Source organism: Marmota flaviventris (genome assembly GCF_047511675.1).
Source record: "Marmota flaviventris isolate mMarFla1 chromosome 5 unlocalized genomic scaffold, mMarFla1.hap1 SUPER_5_unloc_3, whole genome shotgun sequence".
Classification (NCBI taxonomy): domain Eukaryota; kingdom Metazoa; phylum Chordata; class Mammalia; order Rodentia; family Sciuridae; genus Marmota; species Marmota flaviventris.
In genome coordinates, this window is record NW_027287681.1 from 506,861 (window position 1) to 520,597 (window position 13,737).

At 34.5% G+C, this 13,737-nt stretch overlaps 1 long non-coding RNA gene across 1 annotated transcript in view; it reads left to right on the plus strand.

Annotated features, from left to right (window-relative positions):
- Positions 1 to 13,253, plus strand: part of LOC139703685 (uncharacterized) — a 46,885-nt gene extending 33,632 nt beyond the window's left edge. The window contains exons 3-4 of the long non-coding RNA XR_011705794.1: positions 12,766 to 12,828; positions 13,170 to 13,253. This is a non-coding gene — a long non-coding RNA (uncharacterized lncRNA). The remainder of the gene's footprint in view (positions 1 to 12,765; positions 12,829 to 13,169) is intronic.
- Positions 13,254 to 13,737: the final 484 nt, after the last annotated feature.

Here is a 13,737-nt window from a genome sequence, read left to right on the forward strand (position 1 = left end):
TTGTAACATATAAGAACACATGTAGCAAATGATTCATAATTTTATAAAATAGCTTTATGGAAACAAATAGAGACACCACCTTGAAAACACTAGTACATTAATATCAAAGGCCCCGGTTAAGACTGCAGTGTCTGGGAGAAATAACAATGGCACCCAGTGGATGCTGAGCAACATCCTGTTTGTTGCCCAGTCCACCTGTAGTGAGAGGAAGGCTCAGTGGTAGAAGTTATGTAGAAATATGTCAGGAAATAACTGACTAGACTCATATCTGAGCACTTGTGAGATATAACAAAAGGATATTTGCTGGAGAAAGCCATACCAAAGAGCAATATAATGTAATTTTTTTTAACTTACTGGCTGATTAGATATGGGAAATAATGAAACTAGATTAAATAGTTGGAGAAACACACACACATGCATATATACACCCATGAATATACACACATAATCAGATTATATATAAAATCTTTCCAGTGTGCACACATTTTATATAATTTAAAATATTTAAAAAATGAAAAATATTAATATTTGCCAATTTATTGTTTGTGGTCGAATTTTAGGATTATGATGATTTGTTATTTCAAAGAGCAATATCCAGGGAACACAGCATCAAATGTGCCCTTTCTTGATCTGCTTTTCAGTCCATATACACTTTTGGAAACAAAAAAATAATAAACTGGTTCCCTCTGAGAAGTGTGTTCTCCTTGGATTAGTATATCTAGCAATGTATATTTTTCAAACTTAGTATAGTAAGAATATCAAGAAAAATTCATACCTAACTTCTCTTGTTATGACAAGCATATTCCTGAATTTAGGTCCCTTTTAGGTCCCTTTTCTTCGGGCATGTACTTTAGAAAATATTTAATTATAAACCCTTTCATAACTCCTTTAAGATATAAATCTTTTAAAAGGGCTCCTGACAGTTTTACAACCCAGGATTATCTTTCTTAGGGATGTGGGAATCATCTTGATATGTAATCAAGGAAATGAGTCTTACTATCCCTCAGTACCTATAGAAGGATAGTAAACCTAAGTTCTACAGAATGCCTGGCACAAGTTGACAATTCTCATTCTACTTTTAAAAAAATTGTTTCAATTAGTTATATGTGGCAGTAGAATGCATTTATGCATTTTGATATACACATATGGGAAATAATTTTTCATTTTTCTGATGTGTACATGTGGTACATGTTGTAGAACCACATTGGTCATGCAGTCATATATAACTGACTAGACTCATATCTGAGCACTTGTGAGATATCCCAATATGTGTGTGTGTGTGTGTGTGTGTGTGTGTACACACACACACATATACATACATATGTATATACACACATATATATGTAAAATAATAATGTCTGTTTTATTCTACTATCCTTCGTATCTCCACATCCCCTCCCATCCCTTCACTTCCTCTACCTAATCTAAGGTAACTATTCTTCTCTAGTATCCCCTCTCCTTAGTGTGAATTAGTACCCACATATTAGAGAAAACATTCAGCCTTTGGTTTTTGGGGATTGGCTTATTTTGCTTAGCATGATATTCTCCAACTCCATTCATTTACTGGCAAATGCCATAATTTCATTCTTATTTAAGACTAAGTAATAGTCCATTGAAAAAATATATATATATTGAATATATATTGAATATATATTGAATATATATTGAATATATATTGAATATATATATATAATTTTATGGTTTTGTAGAAATTATAAATGATTTGTCATTTAATTTTAATATTTATTGCTAATAGGCAAAACTACAGTGATATTTTTAGCTTTTCTTTTCTAATCTTTCTTAAACTTACTTAATAAATCTAGTAGTGTTATGTGGCTACTTTGGAATTGTTTACATAGCCAATCATTACTTGTGAAGAAAGACAGTTTTACCTTGGCTCTAATTTCTATACCATTTATTTTCCTTGCTACTTTACATTGGCTCTTGTTCAATGAGAAAATATACTTGACTTTTTCCCCATTTCAGGGGTGAGTAAAGGTTCTGTTTGACTATTAATATTTGCTATAGGTTTTTGGTAAATATCATTTATCGGGTATAGAAAGTTCCTCTATATTGATAGTTTTTATAATGTACAACTATTGAATATTGTCATACTTTTTCACATGAATTGTGATAAATAAATGATTACTTTATTATGCTAAAATTTAGGGTAACATAATTGGTATAAGCTATCAATTTGGCTATGAAGATTATATTACTTCATTGATTTACTAATATTATGTTAAAGTTCTTTGTCTATAGAAATAAGAATATTAGTATGTTATCTCTTATTTGAGGTATTTCTCTTTTTTATTAATTTTTTATTTATCTATGACATCAGAATGCATTACAATTCTTATTACACATATAGAGCAAAATTTTTCATATCTCTGGTTGTATACAGCATATATTCACACCAATTTGTGTCTTCATAAATGTACTTTGGATAATAATGTTCATCACTTTACACCATCATTTCTAACCCCATGCCCCCTCCCTTCCCCTCTCACTCCTGTACCCTATCTATAGTTTATCTATTCTTCCCATGTTCCCACTCCCTACCACACTATGAATCAGAATAAGAAAGATTACATGAATCTTATATCAGAGAAAATATCCAGCATTTGTTTTTTGGGGATTGGCTAACTTCACTTAGAGTTATCTTCTTTAACTCCATTCATTTACAATCTTCATCTCTATGCAAATGCCAAGATTTTATTCTTTTATTGCTGAGTAATATTCCATTATGTATATATGCCACTTTTTTTATCCATTCATCTATCGAAGGGCATCTAGTTTGATTCCACATTTTATCAGTTGTGAATTGTGCTGCTATAAATATTGATGTGGCTGTGTCCCTATAGTCATTTGGGTATAGATCAAGGAGAGGGACAGCTGTGTCAAATGGTGGTTCTATTCCCAATTTTCCAAGAAATCTCCATACTGCTTTCCATATTGACTGCACCAATTTGCAGTCCCACAGCAGTTATGAATGAACATTCTCCCTCTCATCCCCCCAACACTTATTGTGGTTTGTCTTCAGAATAGCTGTCATCTGACTGGAGTGAGATGAAAAATTAGAGTACTTTTGATTTGCATCTCTCTAATTGCTAGCAAGGATGAACATTTTTTCATGTATTTGTTGATTGACTATATATCATCTTCTGAGAAGTGTCTGTTTGGGTCCTTGGTCCATTTATTGATTGTGTTATTTGCTTTTTTGGTGCTTAGGTTTTTTAGTTATTTATATACCCTAGTGATTAGTGCTCTATCTGATGTGTGAGGGCTAAAGATTTTCTCCCATGAAATAGGCTCTCTATTCACCTCACAGATTGTTTCATTTTCCTGAGAAGAAACTTTCTAGTTTGAGTTCATCTCATTTATTGATTGTTGATTTTAATTCTTGTGTGTAAGTATTCTTATTAAGGAAGTTGGGGCCTAATCCCACATGATGAAGATTAGGGCCTATGTTTTCTTCTATTAGACTCAGGGCCTCTGGTTTTATTCCTATGTCCTTGATCCATTTTGAGTTGAGTTTTGTGCATGGTGAGAGACAGGGATTTAATTTCATTTTGTTGCATATAGATTTACAGTTTTCCCAGCACCATTTGTTGAAGAGGCTATTATTTCTCCAATGCATGTTTTTGGCACCTTTGACTAATATAAGATAATTGTAATTTTGTGGGTTAGTCTCTGTGTCCTCTATTCTGTACCTTTGGTCTACCAGTCTGTTTTGGTGCCAATGCCATGCTGTTTTTGTTACTATTGCTCTGTAGTTTAGTTTAAGGTCTGGATAGTGATACCACCTGCTTCACTCTTACTGCTAAGGATTACTTTAGTTATTCTGGGTCTCTTATTTTTCCAGATGAATTTCATGATTGCTTTTTCTATTTCTATGAGGAATGCTATTAGGATTTTTATTGGAATTGCATTAAATAGTTATAGTGCTTATGGTAGTATGGTCATTTTGACAATCTTAATTCTGCCTATCCAAGAGCAAGGTAGATCTTTCCATCTTCTAAGGTCTTCTCTTATTTCTTTCTTTGGGGTTTTGTAATTTTCATTATATATATCTTTCACCTCTTTAATTAAGTTTATTCCCAAGTATTTAATTTTTTGAGGCTATTATAAATAGGGTAGTTTTTCTCATTTCTCTTTGTGAGGACTTGTCACTGATATACAGAAATGCATTTGATTTATGGGTGTTGATTTTATATCTTGCTATTTTGCTGAATTAATTACTAGTTCTAGAAGTTTTATGGAGGAAATTTTAGGGTCTTCGAGGTATAGAATCATATCATCAGCAAATAGTGCCAATTTGAGTTCTTCTTTTCCTATGTGTATTCCTTTATTTTTTTTCATCTGTCTAATTGCTCTGGCCAGTGTTTCAAGAACTATGTTAAATAGGAGTGGTGAAAGAAGGCATCCTTGTTTGTTCCAGTTTTTAGAGAGAATGCCTTCAATTTTTCTCCATTTAGAATGATGTTGGCCTGGGGTTTAGCATAGATAGCCTTTAAGATATTGAGATATGTTCCTATTATTCCTAATTTTTCTAATGTTTTGAACATGAAGATGTGCTGTATTTTTTTCCAAATGCTTTTTCTGCATCTATTGAGATGATCATATGATTCTTATCTTTAAGTCTATTGATGTGATGAATTATATTTATTGATTTCTGTATATTGAACAAACCTTGCAACCCATGGATGAATTCCTCTTGATTGTGGTGCACAATTTTTGTGATATGTTTTTGTATTTGATTTGCCAGAATTTTCTTGAAAATTTTTGCATCTATGTTCATTACAGATATTAGTCTGAAGTTTTCTTTCTTTGATGTGTCTTTGCCTGGTTTTGGAATCAGGGTGATATTGGCCTCACAGAATAAGTTTTGAAGTGCTCCTTCTTTTTCTATTTCCTATAATAACAAATAAATAAAATAAATTGAAGTAAATTGAAGAGTATTGGTATTCGTTTTTTTTTAAGATCTTGTGGAACTTGGCTGTGTATTCATCCAGTTCTGTGCTTTTTTTTGGTTGGTAGATTTCTGATGGCATCTTCTCTTTTGTCACTTGAAATTGATCTGTTTAAATTGTGTATATCATCGTGACTCAATTTGCGCAAATTATATGACTCTATAAATTTGTAGATGCCTTCAATTTATTGGAGTACAAATTTTCAAAATAATTTCTAATTATCTTCTGTATTTCTGTACTGTCTGTCAAGATATTTCCTTTTTCATCACATATGTTTGTAATTTGAGTTTTCTCTCTCTTTCTCTTCATTAGCATGGCTAAGGGTCTGTCAATTTTATTTATTTATTTTTTCAAATAACCAACTTTTTTCTGTCAATTTTTTCAATTGTTTCTTTTGTTTCAGTTTCATTATTTCAACCACCTTCTGCTGCTTTTAGTGTTGGTTTGCTCTTCTCTTTTCTAGAGCTTTGAGATGAAATGTTAAATAATTTATTTATTGACTTTTTCTTCTTTTAAGGAATGAACTTCATGTAATGAACTTTGCTCTTAGAACTGCTTTCATAATGTTCCTGAGATTTCAATATGTTGTATCTGTGTTCTCATTCACTTTTAAAAATTGTTTAAACTTCTTCTTGATGTCTTCTGCAACACTTTATTCATTCAGTAGGATATTATTTAGTCTTCATGTGTTGGAGTAGCTTTTATTTCTTATTTTATCATCAATTTCTAATTTCATTCCATTATGATTTGATAGAATGCAGGGTAGTATATACTTTTATATTTGCTCAGAGTTGCTTTGTCACATAATATATAATCTATTTTGGAGAAGGATCCATGTGCTGCTGAAAAAAACTGTATTCGCTTGTTGAAGGATGAAATATTCTATATAGGTTAGTTAAGTCTATGATATTCATTGTGTTATTGAGTTCAATAGTTTCTTTGTTCAGCTTTCATTTGGAAGATCTATGTAGTGATGAAAGAGATGTGTTAAAGTCACCCCAAATTATTGTGTTGGGATCCATTTGATTCTAACTTGAACGTAGATACTCCATTGTTTGGGGCATATATATTTATAATAGTTAAGTCTTGTTGGTGTATGGTTCCCTTGAGCAGTATGTAGTGTCCTTCTTTATCCTTTTTGATTGACTTCTGCTTGAAGTGTACTTTAATTTTTAATTGATATGAGGATGGAAACCCCTGCTTGCTTCTGCAGTCCATGTGAGTTGTACAATTTTTTTCCCTACCTTTCACCTTCAGTCTGTGAATGTCTTTTCTTATGAGATGAGTCTATTGGAGGCAGCACTTAGTTGGGTCTTTTTTTTTTTATCCAATCTGCTAGTCTATATCTTAAGCCATTAACATTCAGAATTACTATTGAGACATAATTTGTATTCCCAGCCATTTTTGTTTATTTTTTGGTATTTAATATGGCTTGGTTTCTCCTCTGATTATATTTGCCTTTAGTGTAATACCTCCCTCTGCTGATTTTCATCACTGTTTTTCATTTTCTCTTTATGAAATATTTTGCTGAGGATGTTCTGTAGTGTAGTATTTCTAGTTGTAAATTCTTTTAACATTTGTTTGTCATGAAAGGTTTTTACTTAGAAAATCTAAAGCTTAATTTTGATGGATATAAGAGTATTGTTTGGCATCTTTTTTTTTTTTTTTTTTCCGGATCTTGGTATCTGTTGTTCCATGATCTCCTGGCTTTGAGGGTCTGAGTTGAAAAGTCTGGGGAGATACGAATTGGTCTCCCCTTATATTTGATCTAATTTCTCTCTCTTGTGGCTTTTAAAATTCTATCCTTATTCTGTATGTTAGGCATTTTTATTATAATGTGCCTTGGTGTAGATCTGTTGCAATTTTGTACATTTGGTGTTCTGTAAACCTCTTTTATTTGGTTTTCCAACTTGTTCTTCATGTTTGGAAATTTTCTGCTATTATCTCATTGAAAAAATTGTGCATTCCTTTGGCTTAAAACTGTGTACCTTCCTCTATCCCAATATCTATAGATATTCCTCTATCCCAAATCTCTTAGATTTGGTCTTTTGGTGCTGTCCCATATTTTTGGATGTTCTGTTTATGGTTTCTTATTCTCTTCACTGTGTGATCAACTTTATTTTCCAGATTGTACAGTTTGTCTTTATTATCTGATGTTCTTTCTCTTAAGTGACTTAATCTTTTGTTATGCTTTCTATTGAGTTTTTTTATTTGATTTATTGTTGCCTTCTTGTCAAGGATTTCTTTTCTTTTCTTTTTTTTTCTGTGTCTCTGTCTCTCTCTTGAAGGAATCTTTTGCTATCTGGATTTGCTCTCTTGTATCTTTGTTGGAGTGATCATTTTTTTTGCCTGTATTTGCTCATTTAGGTCATTATTTAATTCATAGATCATTTTAATTATGAATCTTCTGAACTCCTTCTCTGATATTTCATCAACTTTGCTGTCCATGGGTTCTGTTATTGTAGTATCCTGTTTTGGCACTTTCCTCCCTTGTCTTTTCATGTTGTCTATGTGTCTTCCTTTCTTGCAGGGTGGATCTGATATATTAAAGTTTCTACCCTATATTTTTGTAGTACCTGTGCAGATTGTCTGTACCTTACCTTGATGTTGGGCTTCCAGACCCTGCTGGTGGCCCTCAATGTATGCTACTGCATCTAAAGGTGGTGGCAGCAATAGCTGAGGTAACTTGAGATAATAGTTGAGGTGTCCCCAAATTGAAGCAATGTCTTACAGAGATGGGGCTGAAAGGGTGGGCCTCACACTCTCTGTGTGATGCCTGCTCTGGGATGCAGCTTCTTCTAGGCTCTGTCTATTGTTAAAAAGTTAGGGACTACTTTGTGGGGATGGCTATAGCAGTGACTTCAGTGCCCCAAGATGGAAGTGGTTTAGGCTTAGGCTCCCAGGTGTTTAGGGGCAAACTCAGACCTACCCTGGACCTGGGTCCTGCTCAAATTGGTGTGGGTGGATCTGGGAAGTGCCTGGGTTCCCATGGTAGTTGTCAGTCTGGGTCACTGGCATGCTGGTGTGGGCAGATACAGGCTGCTGGGCTTGACCTCCCACTGTAGTCTGCTGGTCAAAAGGAGTGGTTCTGTGCTAGAGGCTGGGCTCGAGCAGATACCTGCTGGAGGAAGGTTGGACCTAGGCCTACTGTGAGCATGGGTCCCATACAGGTTGGTGTGGAGATATCTGGGTTGGGGCTGGGCTCTGGTGGTAGTCTGTTGGTCAGAAGGGGTGGTCCTCTGACAGAGGCTGGCTTGGGTGGTTGCTTGCTGGTGTAGGGGTGGACCCAGGCCTACTGTGAGCCTGGGTCCTGCTCAGGCCAGTGTGGGTGTATCTGGGCTGCCGGGCTTGGCCTCTCGTGGTAGTCTGCTAGTCTGAGGGGTTTCTCTTTGTGTTGAGGTAATGTTGGTCTCAAAATGTGATTTAAAAAAAAAACAAAACATTTCTTTTTGTGTAAGAATTTGTGCTAAATTTGTATGATTTCTTTCATCACAGTTTTAATAAAAATTTCTAGTAATGCAATCTGTACCTGGAGATTTCTTTGTTGAGAGTTTTTTTTTTTTCTGTTTTTTTCCAATGCATTCACTTGCATTAAGAGACATCACTTTAGGCTAAGGTAAAGTAAAAGGGACTGTACAGAACCATTAAAAGAATTTCAACTATGTATGAAACAAACATGTTTGGGAAATTAGAGTCTTCCCACAGAAATGGAAAACTAATGGAGTGATCTTCACAATGGACCACAATTACCCACCTTACTAAGTTTTCAGTAAAAGGAGGAGGAAACTCAGGCAGATTTGATGCTCAGAGCTGAAACTGTGGAAATCAAGGTGGGTAGACATAATGGGGCAGGGTATCAGAGTGGAGAGAGCTACTCAGAAAAAAAAAACAACACAGTATCTCCTGTGTTTTCCTCTCCCATATTTGGCAGAACCCAGAATAGTACATATATGTAAAGAATGCCCAGCAACAATGTAAAAACCAACTGAAAAGATGAAAGGGAACAATTTCTGGAGGTTATGTGGTCAGAGACTGTGTCTGTCCCAAGTAGGCACTCTGGAAAATCTCTTTATTCAAAAGAATACTTCAGAATTTTCTTGCCCCAACAATGAAAATTAAGCAACCCTGGGGACTAGAAGTAGGACACTGTTCTATTTTACACATGTTAAAATAATACCTGAAGGGACAAATTATTTCAAGTAACTAACTGTATCCCAGAAAAATACTCAGATTTTTACGATAATAAAAATAATATTCATTATCCAAAATCATTAAATTCAAATTGCATGGGAATTCAGGCTTCTGTAAACAGATTAGCTGAATATTCTTGTTGATGTATATGGTTGTAGGCCACATATTGGCTGAGATTCAGTTATTACAAAACTTGAATGAATCTTGTGCTTCTGAGGTGGCTCATTTATGTACCTGGTGAATGTGGCTTTTTGGTGTAAGTCCTAATTCTGTTCCATGCGTAACTTGCCATGGGGTTTTTTAAGTAGTGCCTTTGTGACCAAATAGGTACTTTCCTCAGAGAAAGTGATACAGTAGTGACAGCAGGGAGGAAGGTATAATACTTTTTAATGGTCTAATCTTAGAAGTCATGGTGTATTGCAGTCATTAGGAACAATTCATTTAGTACAGCCCACACTCAAGGGGAAGACAATTAAGTTCCACCTTTTGGAGAGGGTGAAGTAAGTAAGTTGTGCTCATATTTTTAAGTTAATACACTACTCAGCCAGGGCAGTGTTGGGTACATATAAATCCCAGCTACTGGACTACAGGAGGATCACAATTACAAAGTTACCTTGGGCAATTAAGTGAGACATTGTCTCAAAATTAAAGGGGCTGGAATGTAACTCAGTGGGAAAGTGCACCCAGTATAAAGGGTGGGGTGTGACACACTGCTCAAATTTTTTTTTATAGATTTTTTTTCTTCTTGTGTTTTCTTTTGGATGTTTTCTGCCCCAGTCTCTTCAAATTCCTTAATCTTTTCATCTTAAATGTTTTATCTGCTGTTAAACCCAGCCAGTTTTTTTTTCTTTCTAGTAAATAAAAATTTCATCTCTTGAATTTCAAGCTGGGTTGCTTTTGTATCTTCCATGCCTAACATGCCCAGTCTCTTTTCTGCCTTTTTGAAAATAAAGCATAGAATTTATATGAACTTTTAGGTATCCATCTAATTTTACCTCTATTATTAGTCCTCCAATAATTTCATTATCTGTGTTATCCCTGGGTCACTTTCTATTAATCAACTTTTCTCTTTATTATGGTGGTATTTTCCCACCCACCATGCATGGTTCTTTTAAGCATACAATGGAGTCTGAAATTCATGGTTGTGTTCTGTTCATGCTGCTACAACAAAATATAAAAAACGTGAGTCCTATGCAAGAAACATTTATTTATCACAGTTCTAGGGCTGAAAAGTCTAAGATAAATATGCCAGTAGATCTGGTGTTTGATGAGGCTCCACTTCCCATTTCATAGATGACTCTCTTCTCACTGTATCCTCCATGGTGGAGGAGACCAAGGGAGCTCTCTGGAGCCTCTTTTGTAAAGGCAATAACCCCATACATATCTCCAAAGGCCCTACCTCCCAAAAATAACATCTTGGATATCAGCTTTCAACATTTAAATTTTGTGGAGGAGACTATGCTGCAATTACCTTACTGGGAATTGAACAATTTTTATTCCTTTTACTATGTCTATGCTTTGGTCTACAATGAAATCAAGTTACAAGAGTTTTAGTCTTTTAGTCTTTAGTGTTTTCAGGCTGTGTTATATTGGACTTTTATCTAGCACTAGTTTTTTCCACCACTGTTCTTCTGAGTGTGTTGCCCCACACATAGGAAGACACTTTTCACTCTGATTATAAGAGCCCTGTATGAAATTTACTGATTATTTTACCACTTCATTCTCTGTTTCGTTCAGTCAACTCATACAAATGCACCAATCATTACTACACTGAAGATACAAGTAAAACACTGCACATCTCCAAAGTTGTCTCTCGGTGCTGTCCTCTTTTGACTCATATGCTGTCCTGCATGTCTTATGTAGCTTGATCATCCTGATTTTCACCTTTGTAACCTACTTTAAGAGCATTATCAGGGATTAGAGGATGCATCTCAGTGATGGGGTGTTTAAAGTGCAAAGCATACAACTCTTCTCAGAAGATCAGTTGAGAAATATATGAAAATGACTTCATTTTTCTTTCTCTCAAGGATCTCTGTCTCAGAAAGTCTAAAAAGTATGTTAGACATATTTTATCTGATTTAGCTGTGTATGACAGGAGTCAACACTAGTCTCTGTTAACACAAATTTATCTTAAAGCTCACTCCCAACCCTAACACAGTTAAGAAAAATCAATGAAAGAGAGTTCCAGCAATACTAACTTGACAATACTACAGAATTCCACTGTAGTTGACAAACAATGGAATCACTTTTAGCCCCTGTTTACTCACTTGTAAAGTAAGATTAAAAACAAAATAGCCTGATGATAGTGTGACTTAGGCTTCACAGTGGCTTTATGGATATTATTTTGGATAAATATTAGCCTTGAGTAACAATAATAATCCTACGAACTTTCAAACCATTGGGGATTTCCTCACATGTTGTGAAATAAATGATAGTGTCATGATAATATATGAGATGTGGAAGTTACAGGAAGAGAAAATCATGGGTAAAGTTATAAAAGCTAGAATACAATGGGTTCTCTATGGAATTGTCAGTTCAGAATGTAAAAAGCAGAATGGAAAATAATCATTGCTAAGAGTGAAATGGGATGAAGAAAAATGTGTTTGCATGGGGTCTTGGTGTATGTATTGAATATTAAACTAAGAATTTTATCTATTCAGCAAGCAATGGAGAGAGAGAGAGAGAGAGAGAGAGAGAGAGAGAGAGAGAGAGAGAGAGAGAAGGAATTCAAGCAGGGAAGTAATCAAGTATCCAAGCAGTAAAGTAGAGTTGAATTGACTGTTTTTTTTTTAAAAATAAATACAATTAACTCTTGGTTACATTGTGTTTTATTAACACAATTAAGCTTTTAAACATGGGTTGCTAAGTAGTGCCAGAAACAATTACAGATCTGTCAGAATTAGTGTCACAAATATGTATGTTCCCCAGCATCAGCAGTATCATCAAGTGTACCCTCAGTACTGCTTGGCAAATCCTTTACATACAGTCAGCAACTGTCTTTTCTCCCAAAGGCTATGCAAAATCCTCACCATAAAGCTGGTGTCTTATAAAAATTACATAGTTTAATTTTTACCTCACAAAGACCTGAGTTCAAGTAAAATGAAAATAGAATTTAAAATAATATATGAACAGTATCAATTGAACCTCAACAGACTAACAATCATAACAATTTTAATTGTCACCTCAATATATTCCATTTGAAGAAAAAAATAACTAGTTAGTTAATACATGAGCTGAACTATTGCTTGACTGCCTTGACTCTTTTTTTTTAAATGAAACACTTTTTCTATCATGCATCATAAAGAAAAAAAATCACTTAACAAAAACCAGAATGACATACTCACCCTTGCCTCATAGTTTGAGAATAACCAGTGTGAGTCTTGAACTGACACCAATTGGTATAAACCACACAAAGTTGAAACCAAGAATGATGGAGACTTTCTACACACTATACAGTGGGTGGTGTTTTCTGGTGTTTAATTAGAGACTATAAAATCAGTGAAGCACCTTACAAAACCACAATGTATTCTCCAAAATACCAAATATTGCAATTTTATCTTAAAAATTTTGAAACTAAAAAGTTTATTTTTTATCTCTCTAGGATGACGAAGGAGAAGATGCCATGTCAATGACAGATTTAATGTTTTGTCACAATATATAAAAGGTTAGTCACTGCAAATTAATGACTAAAGAAATGTTTAATGGTGGCAGGAGACGCATGTATTGTAACCATTAAATACTAATATAACCACAAGCTATAATAGCAGTGAAGGAAGTTAAATTCTGAAAGATTATTAGGAGTAGAACACTTTTCTTCTTCAGCATCCCTCAGTTATTCAGTGCAGCTGGTGTCTTACAGGATGTGATGCGATAGGGTCAATTAGCACCGCTATCCTTTGTCCCTTTTCAATACTCAGCTACAGCAATCTTTTTATCATGAACATAAATGTGGGTTATCCTTCTTTGTCTTATGATGAGATTCCCTTTGTTCTTTTGTATTTCTAGATCCAGGAACTGAGAGAAGAGAAAGGTAATAAGACAAAATTCATGTAACATTTCTTGTGAAAATGAAAGAAGAAGGAGTAACCAATGAAACCAATTTTCCAACCTTACGATCTGAGTTATTTATCACTGCAGTTGATGATGGGCAGGCACAAGAATAAATCATAGGTCCAGCAGCTTGGATTCAAATAGTGAAAACTTATTGATGTTTGAATTTTGTATTTTTGTGTATTATTGAGACTAGGTCTTGCTATGTTTCTCAGTCTGGGATTGAACGATCCTCCTGCCTTAGCTTTCTGGTAGCTGGGATTACAAGTATGCATCACTGTATCCAGCTTGAAATTTGCCATGTTGAGCCTTTCTAATTTGTTAGTTAAAATATTGAAAAAAAAAGACCTTTATTTCAGATAAAAAGAAATATGTAGTATTATAATTACTCCCCCCCCTCCCAATACTGTAATGCAGGTGTTATATGAAGGTATCTCTGAAGGGAGGTATCATTCCCTTTGGGTATATACCCAGAAGAGAGGTGGCTGAATTTTTATATGGTAGGTCTAAGTTTAATATGTGG